We start from the raw sequence: 20,422 nt of genomic DNA, 5'->3' as shown, positions 1-20,422 counted from the left end.
GTGTCTGGGTCTCGTACCGAACACCGGGTGTCTGGGTCTCGTACCGAACACCGGGTGTCTGGGTCTCGTACCGAACACCGGGTGTCTGGGTCTCGTACCGAACACCGGGTGTCTGGGTCTCGTACCGAACACCGGGTGTCTGGGTCTCGTACCGAACACCGGGTGTCCGGGTCTCGTACCGAACACCGGGTGTCCAGGTCTCATATTGAACACAGGGTGTCCAGGTCTCTTACCAAACACCGGGTGTCTGGGTCTCATACCGAACTCCGGGTAACCAGGTTTCATATTGAACACCAGGTGTCTGGGTCTCATACCAAACATTGGGTGTCCGGGTCTCGTGCCAAACACCAGGTGTCCATGTCTTATACCGAACAAAGGGTGTCAGGGTGTCATACCAAACATCGGATGTCTATGTCATGGACTCAAACATGGACTTTTTAAAAAAAAATTCTATGTCTGAGTTCGGGTCCTTGATCGAGAATTGGTGTGCTCCCCCAGAAATGCTCTGTTTATGGTTGACTGTATGTGGGCAGAGAGCCTAATTGCTCAATCATTGACTTACATGATACTTGTTATTGAAGTCACACCCATTAGTTCTTGACTTGTATGGGGTTCGAGCTCCAGGATCAAGTTCAGGTCAAGTCCAGGTCCCGAAACTGAACTTTTAAGTAAATGGCGGGGACTACAGCAATGTTCAAGTGTATTGCCTCCCCTGCGTGGGAAGAATATTTAACATGTTATTTTTACTTTCCGGTTAAATAAAACTCTGTGTGCGTTGTAGCTTGCGGACGAGCTACGTTTAACCATGGGGGAATGTAGCGCCGCTGAATACATCAGGGTGCTACAGGGAACTGCATCCTTACCCAGGGTGCAGGGCCTACCCCCATGGTTCCAGGTACTCAGGAAACCGGTGTCACTCCCATCAGCACCACAAATCCCAACCCACACCATGACCTGTCAGACACACCAGTTGGATGGTCAAGCTGGAACAGAGCCACCCACCTAGGGGTCAGGCAGACTGATGGGACCAAGAGAGACTGGTGACAGCTCTTAAAGTGAGACGAGCTGGAGTGTTAGCTCGCGGGGAGCTAGTAAGGAGAAGTTGGGTCGCAAGCAGTGACTCGGGTCCAGAGAAATCGGGGACCGGTTGCAGGGACATTGGACAGGGGTGTGACGGACGTAGTCTTGGAGGGACTGTTGACACCAGAAGGGCCCAAAAGAACTGACCGGTACCGAGCACGATGGGGTACAGGACCCTAGGTCAGGGGCCGATTCAACTTCCTGACAATTGATCTGAGAGGGAGAGGATCTTCAAGAACTTCCGTAAATGCTCAGAGACTGAGGGCATCAGCACAACGAGGGGCACAGGGTTTTTCTAGACACAACAGCCCACTGAAGTCCCAAGTGCCAGCCCTTAGGAGCGCGGTTACACTACACATAGTGAGCAGACCCCCCAACAGCTTCAAGCCACGGGGACCATCAACGGACAACAAATTGGGCATGGAGGCAGGCTCTGAATCACTAAGTGACACCGGTGGGACCGGTTACTTGGACGGACTCCCGGTAGTGGCAGCTGTACTCAGAGATTTTGGTTTACCTACAGTGTGTGTGTCTCCTTTCTCCACCTCATCCAACACCACGACTACCCGCAATGAGTACCCTGGTCCCTGCACCCTGTCCTCCAAAATTACCAACCCCCTGAGCCCAGGGCTTTCCCTACCTGCGGAGGGGCTTCACACCATCTGCCCCGGTCCTCTCTCGAGCAGTGACAGTACTCCTATTACCGCAACCCGAAGCTGGCCTCACAAACTTTTCCCCTGTAAATAACCCCTTTTACGGATCAGAGTGTCCGCCAAGCCGGGTCTGGACCCCTCGAGCCACGACGATCCCGGATCCGAGCAGCCCGATTAACACCGGGGCGGCACATATATACAGATATGCTTCAAAGGTGGAGTTTCCCTGTAAAAGAAATCCATAAAATAATAAGATTACGACATCAATGGTGATTTAATTAAGAAATACTGGGAAATTACAGATGAGATTCTGCATGACACCAACCACTCCATTTACTGGGGGATCTGGGGATTTATATAGGAAAACTATAGGTTGTATGTAGCCAGAGGCCGTATCTTTACAGCGGGCATTCATCCAGCTTAGTCACACAGCGTCAAACAGATGCACACATAAAATGATATATATACGACTCTCCTGGATAGTAAAAGAGCTTCTAACACTGATGTAAAACACACAGGAAAAAGGCAAGGGGCAAAAATGTTATCATTGTTGCTGATTATCACTGGAGAAAGAGCAATTACCATGCAATAGCACTGACTCAGAACAGGAAAGATGTTCTGCAACGTCCAAATGTCAAAATCTGGAACGGATTTCTCCAGTCATATGATGCTGATCATGTATAGTCCTCATGGCCTTTTCTTCTGATGCTTTGCCTTGTACTAAGTCATGGCTGGGTCCCCTACTACCAGAGTAAGAAGTGACACATTACTAGTGGGGGTCTGATATATTAGGGTACATCCAAACCGGTCGCAACGACTGCAGATTTTCCATATGGATTTGCATCCCTGGTCTCACAGTTAGGGTGGCTTTGAACGTTGCGACATTGCACGTGCGATGTCGATGGGGTCAAATCGAAAGTGACGCACATCCGGCATCGCAGTCGATATCGCAACGTGTAAAACCTTTTTGATACGATGAACGAGCGCAAAAGTGTCGTTATCGTATCATCGCTGCAGCCTGCGACATTTCCATAATGCCGATGGTGCGACAGGTATGATGTTGTTCCTCGCTCCTGCGGCAGCACACATCGCTTTGTGTGATGCCGCAGGAGCGAGGAACTTCTCCTTACCTGCCTCCCGGCTGCAATGAGAAGGACGGAGGTGGGCGGGATGTTTACATCCTGCTCATCTCCGCCCCTTCGCTTCAATTGGCCGCCTGCCATGTGACGTCGCTGTGACGCCGCACGACCCGCCCCCCCCTAAGGAAGGAGGCGGGTCGCCGGCCAGAGGGACGTCGCACGACAGGTATGTGCGTGTGAAGCTGCCGTAGTGATAATAATCGCTACGGAAGCTTTCACTAGATATCGAACGTGCGACGGGGGCGGGACTATCGCTGCAGCATCGGTAACACATTGTTACCGATGTCGCAACGTGCAAAGCCCGCCTTATTCTCAATTTACAGGTCTCTTCTAGAGATGAGTGAATATACTCGGTACTAATCATTGCTCGCACGGTATTCACAATACTCTATCTAGCATTTTCCTCTTTGCCTTGTGCGTTTCGAGCCCCTCCACCCACATGTTTGGCACCTGATTTTCAGCCACTAAACATGCGGAGATTGCTTGCCAATCACATTAATGCCATAGACATCTTTACTACTGGCATTACTGTGATTGGGAGGCGCAGTGAAAAATATAAAATCACATTCAGTCATTAAAGCAGGAGAATTATACTTACTGAGTTCCCCCGTGGCTGTCACACATCTTCCTGGTCCGATCATTAAAGTTCATGAATATGCACTGCTTCTTCCGCCCGTGTCTGTGATTGGTTACAGTTCTGCTTCCCAGCCCACCCTCTGTGCCGAAGTCTGTGATTGGGTGCCCTCACACTAGCTGTTTAGAGTGTAAAAATAAATCTTTGGAAAAAATGTCCCCCGTATTTTGATACACAGAACAGATAAAGCAGACAGTTAAAGGCTGCAGCCCCCAGCTGTGCACCTTTTCTTGGCTGTGTATCAAAATACGAGGGACCCCGTGCGCTTTTTACTTAATTATTTAAGTAAATATTTTTAAAAACCGTTGTGAGGTACCCCCCAATTTTGATATCCAGCCAATATAAAACAGACAGCTGGGGACTGATATTCTCAGACTGGTAAGGCTCATGGTTATTGGGTTCTCCCCAGCCTAAAAATAGCAGCCTACAATTACCCCAGAATTGTCACATCCATGAAATGTGCCAATTCCAGTGCTTTACCCAGCTTATCCCGATTGCCCTGGTGCTTTGGCAGTTGGGGTAACATAAGGGTTTAATGGCAGCTGTAATTTGTCAAAAAATAACAGCTGTCATCAAACCCGAAGTTAGTAATGGGGAGGGGTCTATGAGACCCCCCCTATTACTAATCCTGTAAGTCAAAAGAAATAAACACAAAACGGAGAATAATCCTTTATTTAAATATAATACAAAACAAAAAACACCCTCTTTCTTCAATTTAATAACACCTAAACCACCCCTGCAGGTCTGACATTGTTACGGTTGCTGCGAGCACTGGAGACTAAGTCCAGATTTCTTGCTACTGCACATGTGCGAGCGCTGGAGACTAAGTCCAGATTTCTTGCTACTGCACATGTGCGAGCGCTGGAGACTAAGTCCAGATTTCTTGCTACTGCACATGTGCGAGCGCTGGAGACTAAGTCCAATCTTGGAGCCATTGCACATGTGCGGGTGACATCATCGCTGACACGAGGTCACATGTCTCTGACACCTTCTATGCCGATTGGTCGCTGGTCATGTGCTTGTGACGTCTTGCTCGGTGATAGGCCAGCATGACGTCACTCCTGTCGTTCTGGCAGCGGATTGGCTCTGGTGTCCTCCATCTTGGATGAGGCACAGAGTCTATATAAGACCCTGACACACGCCGCATGGTGCTCAGTCCTCTTGGTTCATGCATATGAGTAGACGCTCTGTGCGCGTTCCTCTAGGCATTCCTCTGTCTATGCTAGGTGAGCGCTACCGGCAGGGTAGCGTTCTTATACCTTACAGCTTCGGCTGCTGTCCGTATCCTTACCTCTTAGGGGAGCGGACATAGGCAGGTGCCTGAGGCACATGGTCTGGCAGGGCCTTGTGATTCTACTCGTAGGTGGACGTTGCCGCTAGGGTAACGTTCCTTATACTGCGTCTGGCAGTTGTTCGTATCCTCGCACACTAGGGGAGCGAACAGAGGTAGGAGCTTTGTGCGGCTTACGCTGCTGTTCGTCTCTTTTGCACCACTAGAAGAGCGGACCTAGGCAGGTGCCATATCTAGTGGTTCGTGTCCTCGCACACTAGTGGAGCGAACGCAGGTAGGAGCTTTGTGCGGCTTACGCTGCTGTTCGTCTCTTTTGCACCACTAGAAGAGCGGACCTAGGCAGGTGCCATATCTAGTGGTTCGTGTCCTCGCACACTAGGGGAGCGAACAGAGGTAGGAGCTTTGTGCGGCTTACGCTGCTGTTCGTCTCTTTTGCACCACTAGAAGAGCGGACCTAGGTAGGTGCCATTTCGCACACATTGCCTTTGTCTCTGTGATTATTAACAGAGATCATTCCACACACCCTCCAAGTAAGGGAGGAATTGCTTTACTTACTTATTATATCCTTCTGTGAGTTAACAGAGGTATTGCACTCTGCCATAGTCTGCAGCAAAGTCTTTGCACGGTGGACCCTGACTGTCTGATACTCCTTTCAGTTATTATCAGACAGCCCCCCGTAACAGACATCCACAGACATGACATCCCAGAACAATCCCGCCTCTGCTACATCTGAAGTCACAGTGCGCAGTGACATTAGAAAATGTGACTGCTCACTGCAGCATCAGGGACACACTGACTGAGCTGCAGCTGTGCGCAATGACATCACTGAGTTCACCTGAGTTCACAGCTGGGATTCCTATGGTACCATAGCTTGTGCATCTGGTGAACTGACCTCAGGTGAACTCACTGAACTTAGTGATCTCACTGCAAGTAAAGTCATTGAACTCAATTCTGAATTAGGCGATACACACACAGTGAGTATTTGGTTGCAGACATCTCTGCACCAAATCTGCAGCTCCTGACAAAAAAAACACACCAAAACCACATAAAAAAGCATGCAGTATCATTGTCCTTTTTTGCCAGAAATGAACGTTTGGTGCAGAAATGTCTGCAAGTAAATACTGAATGTGTGCACATAGCCTAATCCGGAAATTTGGCATTGAATTCAATGACTTCACCTGAAGTCAGAGCTAGATGTGACAATCCCGGAAATTTATCAGGCTCATCTTGATTGCCCTGGTGCGGTGGTAATCGGGGTAATAAAGGGTTAATAACAGGTCATTGCTGCCAATAAGCCATAGATTAGTAATGGGAGGCGTCTATGAGACCCCCCATTAATAATCTGTAAGTGAAAATAAACACAAACACAGAAAAAATCCTTTATTTGAAATAAAATACAAAAAAACCACCCTCTTTCACCCCTTTATAAATCCCCAAAACTCCCAGACGCGACATAATCCACACAAGGTCCCACGACAATTCCATCTCTGATACATCTGAAGTGACAGCAAGCGGGCATAGAATATGACTGCCTGCTGTGAGCTTCAGGCAGAGAATGAGCAGTAGTGATGAGCGGTGACATCACTCAGGTTATTTGCGCTCAGCTGCTCGGTGCATCCTTGACATCACCGAGCAATTCAGCGCACCTTCCCACCTACTTGATTTCCATCTATATCCACCCTACTCTTCCTTGATTGACAGTTATGACTTTCCAGTACTAGAGAAAGGAGAAGACAGAAATAAAACAAGTAGATGGGAAGGTGCACTGAAACGACTTGGCCACAACTAGTGTGCTTGGTTTGAACAGTCATTTTTTGCTGGCGGACTCCTTTTGAACACACCAATTTTCACATTAAAATGCTTAACATAGGGAAATCATTAGCTCTTTCTTTATTTAGTTCCTTAGTTGCTAAGTAAAAAGATTAATTCTGTATTTCCAGAATGCAAATGTTGTATGTGACCTTTGGCAGATCTTGCAGACAATGACATATCTGTAGAATCCTTTTACATTTCCCTTATGTCAGTGATGGACCATTGTGTTTAATGGCAATGTATGAAATTAAAGAGCACTTCATGAGCGGCTCGTTCTAAAACCTTGCATAATGCCAGGGGATCTAGCTGCCATTGAGGGTCAATTTTCTTTATGACTGTGGGGTAGCAGCGAGTATAGGCAAGATTAACAATGTGATACTTTTATACTACGATTTCGCCCACCTGAGAGTAATTGTTAATTTTGCATAATATACTATTAATTCATCAGTTCTCGATAAATCTGAAGCTCATTTTTGGCTTGTACAATGGTTTTGATTAATACAAACAAATTAGAAACTGTACTGACTCGGAAACACCTTTTTTTATCACTTCAATTATCGCAAAGAAAGTTTTCGAAACTTTGTAAGAATAGGGAATGTTACACAATAAAGAAATAACTACGGTATTACCTGTGATGCCCCTGGACGTCACAGGGTACTGCACGCTCTTTCCCTTTAAGAGCAGTATTCAAATCCCTCATCATTCTGGGTCCCCATCTTACAGTGCTACCTCCAACAGCAAATCAAATCCGAGATACACCCTGCACCACACCCACCAGACACACCAGTGGGCGGCTTGAGCGGAATAGGGTTGCCCACCTAGAGGTAAGGAAGGAGTGTGAGGGGTGAAGAGAAGGAGAGAAGGGAAGTAGAGGAGTAAGGTGGAGGAGGTTGGGAGTAGTGGCTCCCAGGAGAAGCTTACTAGGTAGCAGATGGTGGTCTGAACCTAGAGGAGTCGAACCCCCGGTCGCAGGGGATTGAGGCTAGGTGCCTGGGACCTGTCAAAGAGGATGGTCAGCAGCCTGGTCCTATCACCGGTCCGGGACCGAAGGCACGGCGGGATACACGGACCCTAGGTTGGGGAGAAGCTTAAGGCAACCCGGCAATTAGCCTGAGGAGAACGGACCCTTTATGGACTGTTCCTACTAGCTCCAGAATCGGGGCCTAGCACAACGAGGGGGATAGGGCCTTCCATACCAGCGGCCCACTAAAATCCCAAGCGTGAGCCCTGAGAGCAGGCTCCCACACTTAGACATAGTGGGGAGTGGGGCCCAGCAAGTTCCAGACTACTGGGCCACTACGGTGAATTTACACTTTGTGCCAGGAGGCAGGTCACGGATCACCAGGCAGCACTGCAGGGGACAGTACCCGGACGAGCTCACCTTGAGAGGCAGTGGCACCCAGAGACTTGGTTTACCCGGTTGTCAGCGTCTGCTTATTGACTGAGTGAGTACCTGAGTGATTTCCCCTTCACGGCACCCAATAGCACCATCCAGATTCCCGGGGCCTACCCTTACCCGTGGAGGGTAACGACACCTTACTTATCCACTCCATCACTCCGGGTACTCCCAACGGCAGCGGCAGTATCCCCAGTTATCGCACACCGAGGATGGCGTCACGAACTATAACTTCCCTGTAAATATCCCCTTTTTACTTTAGAGTGTGGCCCCTAAGCCCCCGGGTCCGGAGACCCTCGAGCCACGAACGGACACTACCCCTGAATCCGAGCGGTTCGATTCACTGCTGGGGCGGAACATTACTCAGCCATTGTGTCCTGCATATCTCCAGAGCTTCTACTTCGGGGTTCATTCAGATCCTGGTGGGTGATGTCCCGTCTATAATTTACATGACCTGTGCAGTCATCACTAGCTGTGGTCGTGGCTGTCTAGAGTTGTACGTGCAAATGCCACAACTAAGGCCAGTGAATGAATGAAATGCTCAACCAAATGATGGAAGGGATGTCGTCATTGCAAGATCGGTGGAGACCTCTGAGGAGCACCAGATGAGTAATGGCAATTTTATAACATTTACCACTCTTGGTTATGTTTTACAAAATCGATTTGAAGTAAGACTCCAAGCAAATTTTCATAATTAATAAAATAGAGTTAGTAGAGTCTTGAAACATCCAGGTCTACTAATTCATTTACTCTCATCCTCGAAGTTCAACATTAAATATACACTATCTATAGGGTTGATGTTCAAAGGCTGTGATCCTTTTTGTGCTCTCCACACTTTGCATACTGTTTTTGTGTAAAATGTTGACACATTTTGCGATTTTACACTTCCCCAAGTGAGGCATAAAGTAGATCAGGTAAGCTAGAGAGATGAGCGAATCGACTTTCTAGACTTTGGTCCAGTGGCCATATCAGCTGTCCTTGGCTGCCGGCAGGGAACCCTAAGACCCCCCTCCTACCTTCCAGAGTCCATGGCAGTTCTCCTTTTTGGAGGTCAAGTGTCAATAAATTTGCAGTTTTCACTTCAGTAATAAGTGAAGTAACAAGTAGTTAAACACTCCACGATAGTGTGAACATACTCCAAATTGCGTGAGAATGATTTTTTGCAATTAATGTCGAAATCTATACTACTCAGCAGATGTGAATAGTTGTCCTTTACTGTTCCCATGCATTTGACCCCTGTTTATTATCATTTCACTGATTTCCCTGCCGTCCCCAGCCCTTAATTTGAATTTTTAAAAAGATGACGTGGGGTATGCCCTATTTTGATAACCAGTCAAAAGTAAAGCAGCAGCTGCGAGATGATATCAGACTGGGAATTAGCCAATATCCATGTCCCTTCCCTGCCTGATAATATCAGTCCCCAGCCTCAAAAATAGAGAGTACCCCATATCCTAAATAAATCATTTTAATAAATCAGCATGGGGTCCACCTTAATTTTTTTAACCAGTGAAGGTAAAGCAGACAGCTGGGGTCTGTTATTATCAGGGTGGAAAGGGCCATTGTTATTTGACCAATCCCAGCCCGCAGCCACTCCAGGAGTGATGCTTTGCCCGGCTCTTCCCGATTGCCCTGGTGCGGTGGCAATCGGGGTTATACTTTGGGATTGATGTCAGCTGTGAAGCGACTGCTGTCATCAAGCCCAGGAGTTAGTAATGGAGAGGCATCTATCAGATATCCCCATTACTAACCCGGTAAGTGTAGAGTTAAAAACTACACAGACACTGGAAGAAAAATTGTTTATTTAAATAAAGACTCCGCCACACCCCTTTGTTCACTAATTTACTCATTTAAAATAAATCCTGTACATTCCGATGTAACCCAAAGTGTAATGTCCCACAACGCCCATCGATTCCTAGGGAGGTTTGTTCTGAGAATGAGACTCCAGAGTTCACCAAAGGTAAGCAGAAGAAGTCTATCAGACAACCTCATTACTAACCCGGCAAGCGTAAAGTTAAATAAACACAGATACAGGAAAAATATTTTATCTTAAAAAACAATACCCAACTCCCTCGTTCACCAACTCAATTAAAAGGTAAAACTATGAAGATCCAGCGTAAACCATGGAATCAGATGTAATCCAATAACAGGAACCTGAAAGACATAAAAAAAGAGATTAAATGAAACAAGACATAGTCCCTCATTCACCACTTTAGTAGCCCCCCCCAAAAAAAAAGAAAGAAAACGGCAGCTGACATGCAATCCATAGCAAATAGCCATCTCACGACGTCCGGCGATTCTTTAGTGGATCCTATCCAGATCCAAGTAAATGGGGCTCTATAGGTCCCTCACGGTCATTACTCATGAGCGGTGAAGTTAGTAACCTTACATGACCTCACCCTCGTGAGACATTGTGGGTCTTGCTATTCCCTTCTCAAGACTGGTAAGAATGGGGAGTTCATGTTAGGTTACTGACCCCGCTATCATCACCGCTCTTGCTAGGGGGAATATTACTAAAGAAATAATTTTTATTGTCCATAATTTATTGGTGCAAGCATGGCACTCTATTCCCTAGCCTTATACATACTATCTATCAAAGGTTTAACATGAGGTTCTTGTGCCCCAATGCGGAATCCGTAACTGGTCCCCCAACTACTATGTGCCATTTATGATATTGTTGTCTTCCTATGAAGAAGAGGAGCCTTTAGGCACCATATGGCAACAGAGCCCTGGAATGACTGCTACCTCTCCATGGCTATGCCTATGACTCTAAGTATGGTAAAGACATAGAGAGGACAGACTGGTCAGCTAATCCTTGTCCTCCTTATTTTGCTTGAGTAATCCAAAGCTCAGATCTTCCTACTGGTCAGTAAGCCCATAGCAAGCATTATGGTTTTACTGTCAGCCTCATACTCCACCAGGATCTAAAGTGAAGGATGGTATGAACCCCAGGCCTTGGGTCCTAAGCACTCCTCAACCAGAGAGAGTCAGTGTGTGTATGACTTTGGGCGGGGTGTGCAACACCTACTATTCTCTTCAGGCTGGTGTCCATCACCTATTAGCTTGTCCCCGTTGTAGATGCAGTAGACAAACACGTGACACCAGAGTACTCTTGGCAAACCAATACTTGAACAGTTTATTCTTTCCACACTCTGAGAGTCATGATCTCACTCCTAATGGTTCTGTGGTTACTGTGTTTTTGAGGTACTCTCACTTATCCCCGTTATATTGAATCTAGTTCGCAAGCTGCCGGGCACCTGGGACTCCATTCCCCCACTCCATTCCCTCCATTCCTGGGCTTTGATGGCTGTCTAGACTCATGACTTCCCTGATCCCAGTGGGGTGAGGCATAGGCTCTGGACCTTTAAGAGGTTAACTCAGAGTTCCCTGACTGGGTCCTGACATTGTGCCACATCTTTACTCCTCGAACCCTTCTGCAGTACTCTCCTCAGAAGACTCATCTCGCTAACCAACCCACTGGCTATCTATCATTCTTCCCCTTTCTTATCTAACATATAATTCACCGCTGCTCTTGCCCGACCGCTACGCAGTTGCAACTCTGTACATCAGGGACCTGCACACCACAAGCAGCAGTAGTAGTCATTTTTTCAAATACATTAACAGCATATTTGGTACCTAAAACGGAATATCTTCACAACACAGAAAAATAGCATAAAACAGTAAGGGGAGGCGCAACCACCTCCTACAACAGCAAAAAAGGGCAAAAAGACGTATGCTTACTGCACTTTAGCTGAGTCAAGGAACAAGGTGTATTCTATTGATATGGTTGGGCACAGATGGTCCTCATCTTGGGTTTTAATGACCCACATGGGAATCCTCTGTTGGATCCTGACTCTGACACAATCATGAACCCCAAGGGTCTAGCAATAGAAAGCCCAGTTTCGTGCCATTTGCTCAACACTAGAGTCTATTCCTTATGGGGTCAATGGCAAAAATCTTTTGGACCATACTGATGATATTTCCTAAGACTGTAAACATCATGATACCATCATAAGTGGACGAGCACATGTTCTGTATAGATGGATAATGGCTCTCAATATCATTCCCTGTGGTGGGCTCAACAAACCTATGTCCTAAGCTATCCTCATCGTTCCATCTCTTGGTCTTCTTAGCAGGAGCTGCCAGTATAACGGATAGCTGGAATCATAATGTAAAGCCCCAGAAAGTGTACAATTTCCGCTATCCATTAATTCTTCCAGTCGATTGCAAACAAATGAGGGTGATTATTGCTACAATAACATCTCTTTTTACTCTACACATGGCTGTCTTCACATTAACATACTTCTTTACTACTACTTTTTCAACTATAATTATCATCAAAAAGTCACCTGACAGCTCTTTGGGTAATAAAAGTGAAATATTTCTATTATTCCTTAAAAGAGATTTTTTTTTGTTTTTAGATGATCATCAAGGGAGATTTTCTTAGAAAGAGGAAAATGATCTACTCAAGGTTTGTTACTGACTGTGTAAAGTGGCACCAGGGGCAAGGGAGGTCCTACTAAATATGTGGAAGGCAAGCTTAACAAATAAGAAAAATGGTATTAGTGTGAGTTCAAATAAGGTTCATATTTTTTGTAAGTTTTTGAAAAATTTTTATTATATTTATTCAAATTACATTTGAAGAAAAATGCATGACATCATACTAGAAAATGGTTAGTAACTTTTACCTTCTTCATCCAAAAGTCACTCAACAATTCTTTGGATATTAAAAGGGAGATATATTTGAATTACCGGTATGCCTAGAAAAGGATTTTTTTTTTTTAGTCAATCACCAATGTAGATTTCCCAAAAATTGTTACTGACCTTGTAAACTGTCATCAGGGACAATGGAGGTCCTACTAAGTATGTGCAAGAGAAGCCCAATGTATAAGAAATATTATGTTTAACATAAGTTCCAATAAAATTCATATTTTTGTAAGTTTTCAACATTTTTTTTAAAATCGAATTAAAAAAATTCAAATTGAGAACTGAAGAAAAGACATGAAATTATATTATTAACTGGACAACTATTTCCCTATAGTGTGATATTCTCCAGACAATTATCATTCAAGGGTCACTCAACATCCATTTGGGTATCAAAAGTGAAATATTTCTATTATGACTGGAAAGAGTTTGAGACGATTGTAAAAGAGTGGAAGAATGATAAGCACCATATAATAATTTTGTCACAATTCACCTATGGCTCCGCTCCTTACAGAGTCGTGAGGTTTTGTCTATTGCTCAGTTGTTTGTATTCCCCGGGTCCTTGTCGGTGGCGGGGCTTGTTTGATGCCTCATTACGGTAATTGCTTTGCTTTATCTTTGGGCTGTTTCCACCAGAACATTGCCAGTAATAGTTCCTGCAATGCAGTGTGCGCTTCTGGTTCCCATGAGTTCACTCTGATCCTCGTCCCACTACTCCGACTCCTCTCCCTGTCCACTGCTCCATCCGTCGTGTCTGTGCTCCCTGACTTCCTGACCCTCTGCTTGTCTCGTCCCCTCAGTTCCATTTCCCCCTTTTTGTACTGACGTTCCCCTCTGGCTTTTGACCCCGGCTTGGTCTCTTACTATGGTTCTGCTCCCCATCTGTATCTGACGTTACCTCCCGGCTACCGACCTTAGGATTCCATGTGACTTCGGTTCCTCTTCCTCCTTTTCACTGACGTGACCTTCCAGCTTTGACTCTCAGTGTGTACGACCATTCTGCTACCTCCCCATCTAGATACTGGTGACATCTAGTGGGCAGATGCTGCATTACACCTAGGAGTTCTAAATTTCCCCAGTGTACCTTTACCCCCTGGCGGAAGTGTGACGCCCCTGAGGCTTCAGTTGCCACAGGGTACTGCACCACCATTAGGGTGTAGTACTTATCCTTGGTCCAGGGATGGTCGGTACCGGTTTCCACTCACACATACATACAGTAACACTGGGTTGCCCTCCCCAATGGGGACTGGGCCAGGGTGGGATCACAGTAGGGGGTCACTACAGCGGTGGGTTTACAGGATGCCACTGCACCAGGGGCTCCCCAGGTCCACTGGACTGGGGACTCAGGGTCAGGGAGAAGCAACTACCACGGGGAGTCAGGAGCACACAGTGGGAAGAGCAGGTTGACCTGGTGAGAGCAGTGAACCAGCCGGTGACAGAGGCTGGAGGCAACAGCTTGGAACACACAACACAACTACCATAGAGGGAAGAACAGCTTCAGACACAGAGCAGAGTGAACATGCCGCGAGCGGCTCTGAGGGCCAAGGCGTTCAACACGGTCACTGGGGAGAAGCAGGGCAGCTTCTTCCACAGGACTGGCGCTGTCGGGATACAGAATCCTAGGGCAGATATACTTCACGTTGTCTACCAATTCTTAAGGGTCACGGGGAACAGCTAGAACAGTTACTGGACCTGTCCCACGAGTCTTCAGAAAATAGCATATAGGATCCGGCGTTGAGGACTGGCCCCATATGGAACCGCGCTATCAGCATACAGAACGACACTTTTCTGACACTGGGACCCTCAAGTGCTTCACGCGACGGGGGTCTGATACTTAGCGCATAAAAGGAGCAAAGGGCTCACAGGCTGAGACGCACCAGATGTGACCTTTCATGGATCCGGGATCGGCTGGAGCCCATTGTGGCAGAGAACGGTACCTTGGGCAGCATCTGAAAGACTTGTGAGTAATAGGACCTGGAACTGCAGCCCCTGTCTCTGCCTGTCCTTTGCCGGCGGCGTCGCCCAGCGCTGCGGCGCCAACGGGGACTACCACCACCCCCGCCATCTTCCCGGGGTAATCCCACTTCGCCTGTGGGGAGCGACACCATCCCAGCTGCACCCCAATATCTGCCCCGGCAAGGGTCGCTGCAGCGGTGGCCCATCCTTGGCCAAATACCACAGGTGGCGTCACGATCATTTGATAGATTTCCTAACCATCACTACCATCCCCGTCCTCTATCCCTGCCTCCCGTCCACCGCCATCCTTCCCTTCTTGTACGTCTCAGGGCAACAGTACCAGGCCAAGCCACCCCATGGCAACGCAGAGGATCTGAACCCCCAGCCCAGCGATGAGTAGGTTAAAACACCTGCACTACAGTAGCATTACAAATGTGCTATGTTGATGCATTTCTCAGGTGATGCATTGATTTCTAAGTGTAACGTGAAAAGTATTAGTGGGTGAAGGAGTTTTGGGTACGAAAAGGTCAATTAGTGGGAACCTCAGGTAAAGGTTTAATCTATATACAGTGCTGGCCAAAAGTATTGGCACCCCTGCAATTCTGTCAGATAATACTCAGTTTCTTCTTGAAAATGATTGCAATCACAAATTCTTTGGTATTATTATCTTCATTTAATTTGTCTTCAATGAAAAAAAAATAAAAAAAAAATTGTCATGAAGCCAAATTGGATATAATTCCACACCAAACATAAAAAAGGGGGTGGACAAAAGTATTGGCACTGTTTGAAAAATCCTGTGATGCTTCCCTAATTTGTGTAATTAACAGCACCTGTAACTTACCTGTGGCACCTAACAGGTGTTGGCAATAACTAAATCACACTTGCAGCCAGTTGACATGGATTAAAGTTCACTCAGCCTCTGTCCTGTGTCCTTGTGTGTACCACATTGAGCATGGAGGAAAGAAAGAAGACCAAAGAACTGTCTGAGGACTTGAGAATCCAAATTGTGAGGAAGCATGAGCAATCTTAAGGCTACAAGTCCATCTCCAAAGACCTGAAAGTTTCTGTGTCTACGGTGCACAGTGTCATCCAGAAGTGTAAAGCCCATGGCACTGTGGTAACCTCCCTAGATGTGGAAGGAAAAGAAAAATTGACGAGAGATTTCAACGCAAGATTGTGCGGATGGTGGATAAAGAACCTCGACTAACATCCAAACAAGTTCAAGCTGCCCTGCAGTCCGAGGGTACAACAGTGTCACCCCGTACTATCCGTCGGCGTCTGAATGAAAAGGGACTGTATGGTAGGATACCCAGGAAGACCCCACTTCTTACCCCGAGACATAAAAAAGCCAGGCTGGAGTTTGCCAAAACTTACCTGAGAAAGCCTAAAATGTTTTGGAAGAATGTTCTCTGGTCAGATGAGACAAAAGTAGAGCTTTTTGGGAAAAGCCATCAACATAGAGTTTACAGGGAAAAAAAAGAGGCATTCAAAGAAAAGAACACGGTCCCTACAGTCAAACATGGCGGAGGTTCCCTGATTTTTGGGGTTGCTTTACTGCCTCTGGCACTGGACTGCTTGACCGTGTGCATGGCATTATGAAGTCTGAAGACTACCAACAAATTTTGCAGCATAATGTAGGGCCCAGTGTGAGAAAGCTGGGTCTCCCTCAGAGGTCATGGGTCTTCCAGCAGGACAATGACCCAAAACACACTTCAAAAAGCACTAGAAAATGGTTTGAGAGAAAGCACTGGAGACTACTAAAGTGGCCAGCAATGAGTCCAGACCTGAACCCCATAGAACACCTGTGGAGAGATCTCAAAATGGCAGTTTGGAGAAGGCCCCCTTCAAATCTCAGGGACCTGGAGCAGTTTGCCAAAGAAGAATGGTCTAAAATTGCAGCAGAGTATTGTAAGAAACTCATTGATGGTTACCGGAAGCGGTTGTTCGCCGTTATTTTGGCTAAAGGTTGTGCAACCAAGTATTAGGCTAAGGGTGCCAATACTTTTGTCTGGCCCATTTTTGGAGTTTTGTGTGAAATGATCAATGATTTGATTTTTGTTTCATTCTCTTTTGTGTTTTTTCATTGCGAGCAAAATAAATGAAGATAATAATACCAAAGAATTTGTGATTGCAATCATTTTCAAGAAGAAACTGAGTATTATCTCACAGAATTGCAGGGATGCCAATACTTTTGGCCAGCACTGTAAAGGCATGTTGAGTAGAGATGAGGAACCCAAGGTTTAGTGTTTGGTGTTTGTACCAAACACAGACTAAAAAAAAACAGAATTCAGGTTCAGAGTTCGGGTGTTTTACGTATGAAAACCACTTGTGCGAGCATCGCTGTTTCCGGTTACACTCAGTGCTCAGCCAAGTGTCACTTCTCCACCAGAGTCTGCTCCTGTGACTTCTGCTACGATCACTAGGTGCTGCTGTATTCCCACCGTGAGCAGTGCTGGTGATAGGGGAGGAGTCAGTACCAGTGGCTCTGGTGAGCACAGGCTCCGCCCATTCACTAAGCTGGGTTTGACTGGACCTGCAGTACCACTGGCTGACTGTGGTAGTGTTTGCCTTCCAGCTGAAGTTACTACCTTTCAGCCACGGACAATGGGAAGGCACCACACGCATCTTATTCCTCCTCCAGTCTGCTGGTCACCACTAGATATAGTCTTGTAGTTTTATTGCTGCGGTTCTGGTTCACACCGTGCTCTTGTAATATTGATCCCCGTGTTTTGACCTCTACTTGTTCTCTGACCATTCTCCTGCCTGCTGTTTTTGTACTTTGCTGCCATCTCCGGTTTGACCTTAACCTGATTTCCTGACTACTCTCTTGCCTGCCGATTTTCTCCCTTTTTTTATCTCCTGGTTTTGACCTTGCCTGGGGACTACTCTTCTTTTATATTGCAGCCCTCCATAGGCAGTGACCTCCTGGACCCTGTAGTAATTCCAGATCCCTGTAAAGTAATTAAAGGGTTTTGGGGTTCTCAGGATCCTGCTCAGTGGGCAGCTAGTGTCTAGTCTACCTGTGACAGCTATCCTGAGTCTGTGGTCCAGAGTAGACGTAACACCAAGTGCAATCTGCATGCAGTGTTTGATCAGCTCGTACTGGGATAACAACAGCGTGATCGAATATAGTGTGGGTTCAGGTCAAGTCTGGGTCCCAAATCAGGCTTTATCTAAAGTCCGGCTGAACCCGCCAAACCAAAATCATCGCTACTGTTGAGGCCTAGCACACCAGAGTGCCAGTAGTTATAGCACAGTGAGGACCAGCCAGACGCATTATGCTAGAAGTGAGCACAGCTTAGTGAGAGGCTGGGAAAGGCCCAAACAGTAGCATGTGAGAGCAGAGCTACTGGTAGTCCTGAGACTGCTGTGGGCTGGACAAGGGTCCCCTGATAAATTGGTGGATTGCAAGATGCCAACCTAGAGTGGAAGATTTAGAGGAGGAATTCTATGTCTTGCCTCATGGAAACATCTGAAAAGGTAGCTGCTGCAGCGGGTGTGCAGGAAGAAGAAAAGATGGATTTTTCTTAAAGGGATTCATATAACTAACATCATATTGAAGAAGAAAAGTAAAGTTTTGCCATGTGAAAACCATCTATGTGAAAACTCTCTCAAATTCAAATATGAATAGGCTCCAGGCTGATGCCAGTGATCTGTTATGTTTTTGCAACTTCTAGTTCAGTAAAAGACTTTGTTGTTAACTATAACAATGGCTTCTACTTCTTCCATATTTGTCCCCTTCATCAAACTACATCAAAGCCTGTTTCCCCCAAGGGAGCAGTATCAAAAATACGAAGGAAGACTTTGTCACTACATCACGTATTTCCCTAGTTTCGGTGTTCAAAGTTTCCAAATTACACTGAGCCAAACGATACCTTGTACATGATCACCAAGAGAGAATTTCTACGAAAGAGGAAAATTAACTAACCAAGGTTAGTTACAGACCATGTAAAATGCCACCAGGGTCAATGGAAGTCCTACTAAGTATGGGGAAGACAAGCTTAACAAATAAGGATAATGATGTTTGTGTGAGTACAAATAAAGTCCATATTTCTTGTAAGTCTTTGAAAACTAAGAATGTCAGAACAAACTTGAAATCATGTTATAAATCACACGGAGGTGTCACAGCAGGCTGACAATCCAGTGGCAGCGACTGTCAGAAAATCCCAGAGATTGTCAGCATGTGTTGTTATCTGACAGTTCCCTGTTTCTGCTGCAGCAGACTCTAGGACCCTGGGAACTTGTCAGTTTTTCCTGTTAGTTGTCAGCCTCTGATTTCCTTTATAAACCTCACCCTGGGGTGGTTTTGGTGCAGTTTATAGTTGTTCCTAGCTGTGGTCGGCAGCGGTCATGTCCTCTTGTTCTTCCAGAGACTTCTGTGGTTGCTGCTTCTAAGATAAGTATTTGTCTTTGCTATCTACCTGGGCTCAGGTGGTAGCATTTGTGTTTCCCCTGTATTGTTTCCTTTTGTCTCCCTTAAGGCCGTTTTACACGCAACAACATCGCTAACGAGATATCGCTGGGGTCACGGAATTTGTGACGCACATCCGGCCTCGTTAGCGATGTTGTTGCGTGTGACACCTATGAGTGACCGCTAACGATCCGAAAAATGGCAAAAATCATTGATTGTTGACACGTCTTTCCTTTCCCAAATATCATTGCTCATTTTGGACGCAGGTTGTTCGTCGTTCCTGAGGCACCACACATTGCTATGTGTGACACCCCGGGAACGACGAACAATAGCGTTCCTGCGTCCTCCAGCAACGAGGTGGGAGTGACGTTAATGCGGCTGCTCTCCGCGCCTCCGCTTCTATTGGTGGCCCACTGTGTGACGTCGCTGTAACGCCGCACGAATCTGCCCCTTAAAAAAGAGTTTGTTCGCCGGCTCCACAGCGACGTCGTTAGGAAGGTATGTGCATGTGATGCATACTAGCGATATTGTTCACCACGGGCAGTGATTTGCGAGCGGGTGCGATCGCTAGCAACATCGCTAGCGATGTCGCAGCGTGTAAAGCGGCCTTTAGCGTTAGTGGAGTTGATGAAGAGCTCGTACCTTCGATCCTTGCTGAGGCCCTATATCGGGATATGCCTAGGGTGAGGTATTACTGCTCGGCGACAGGTGCAGAACCTGTATAGTGTTGGTGAGGGCAGTGAGGGTGAGCTGCAGGTTGTTGTCAAGGTTCAACACTTTCCCCATTTCCTAGCGATAGGGCTTTCCTTCCCCTTCACTTTGCATTGTACGTTAGGGCCAGAAAAGCTTCTATCCCTGGTCGTGACAATAAAAGTGTCAATTACTTCCCCCTGACTTGATTCTACTACAATTTCACTCTAGCTCAATGTAGTAATCAGTTAGAAATTACTCAAATAGTCTTCAAATTTCTCCTTACAATAATCATTCAAAAGTCGTCCGACAGCTCTTAGGGTATCACAAGTGAAACATTTCTTTTGCCTGCCTGGAATGAGATCTTTTTTCCGATGATCACCAAGGGAGTTTCTTAGAAAAGGAAAAAGAAATACCCAAAGTTTACTACTGACCATGTAAAATTCCTCCGAGGTCAATAAAGGTCCTACTAAGTATGTACAAGACAAGCCTAATGTGTAGAAATATTTTGTTTATATGAGTACAAATATAGTTTATATTTATTGTAAGTTTTTGAAAATTATTAGAATTTAAATCAAAAGAGAAAATTTCAAACTAAGAACGGACGAAAACACGGTAAATTACTTCTCCATAACTTAATTTTACTGTAATGTCACCAA

This window comes from Anomaloglossus baeobatrachus, chromosome 6, assembly GCF_048569485.1.
Source record: "Anomaloglossus baeobatrachus isolate aAnoBae1 chromosome 6, aAnoBae1.hap1, whole genome shotgun sequence".
Taxonomy (NCBI): Eukaryota; Metazoa; Chordata; class Amphibia; order Anura; family Aromobatidae; genus Anomaloglossus; species Anomaloglossus baeobatrachus.
This window is presented reverse-complemented; position numbering follows the sequence as displayed.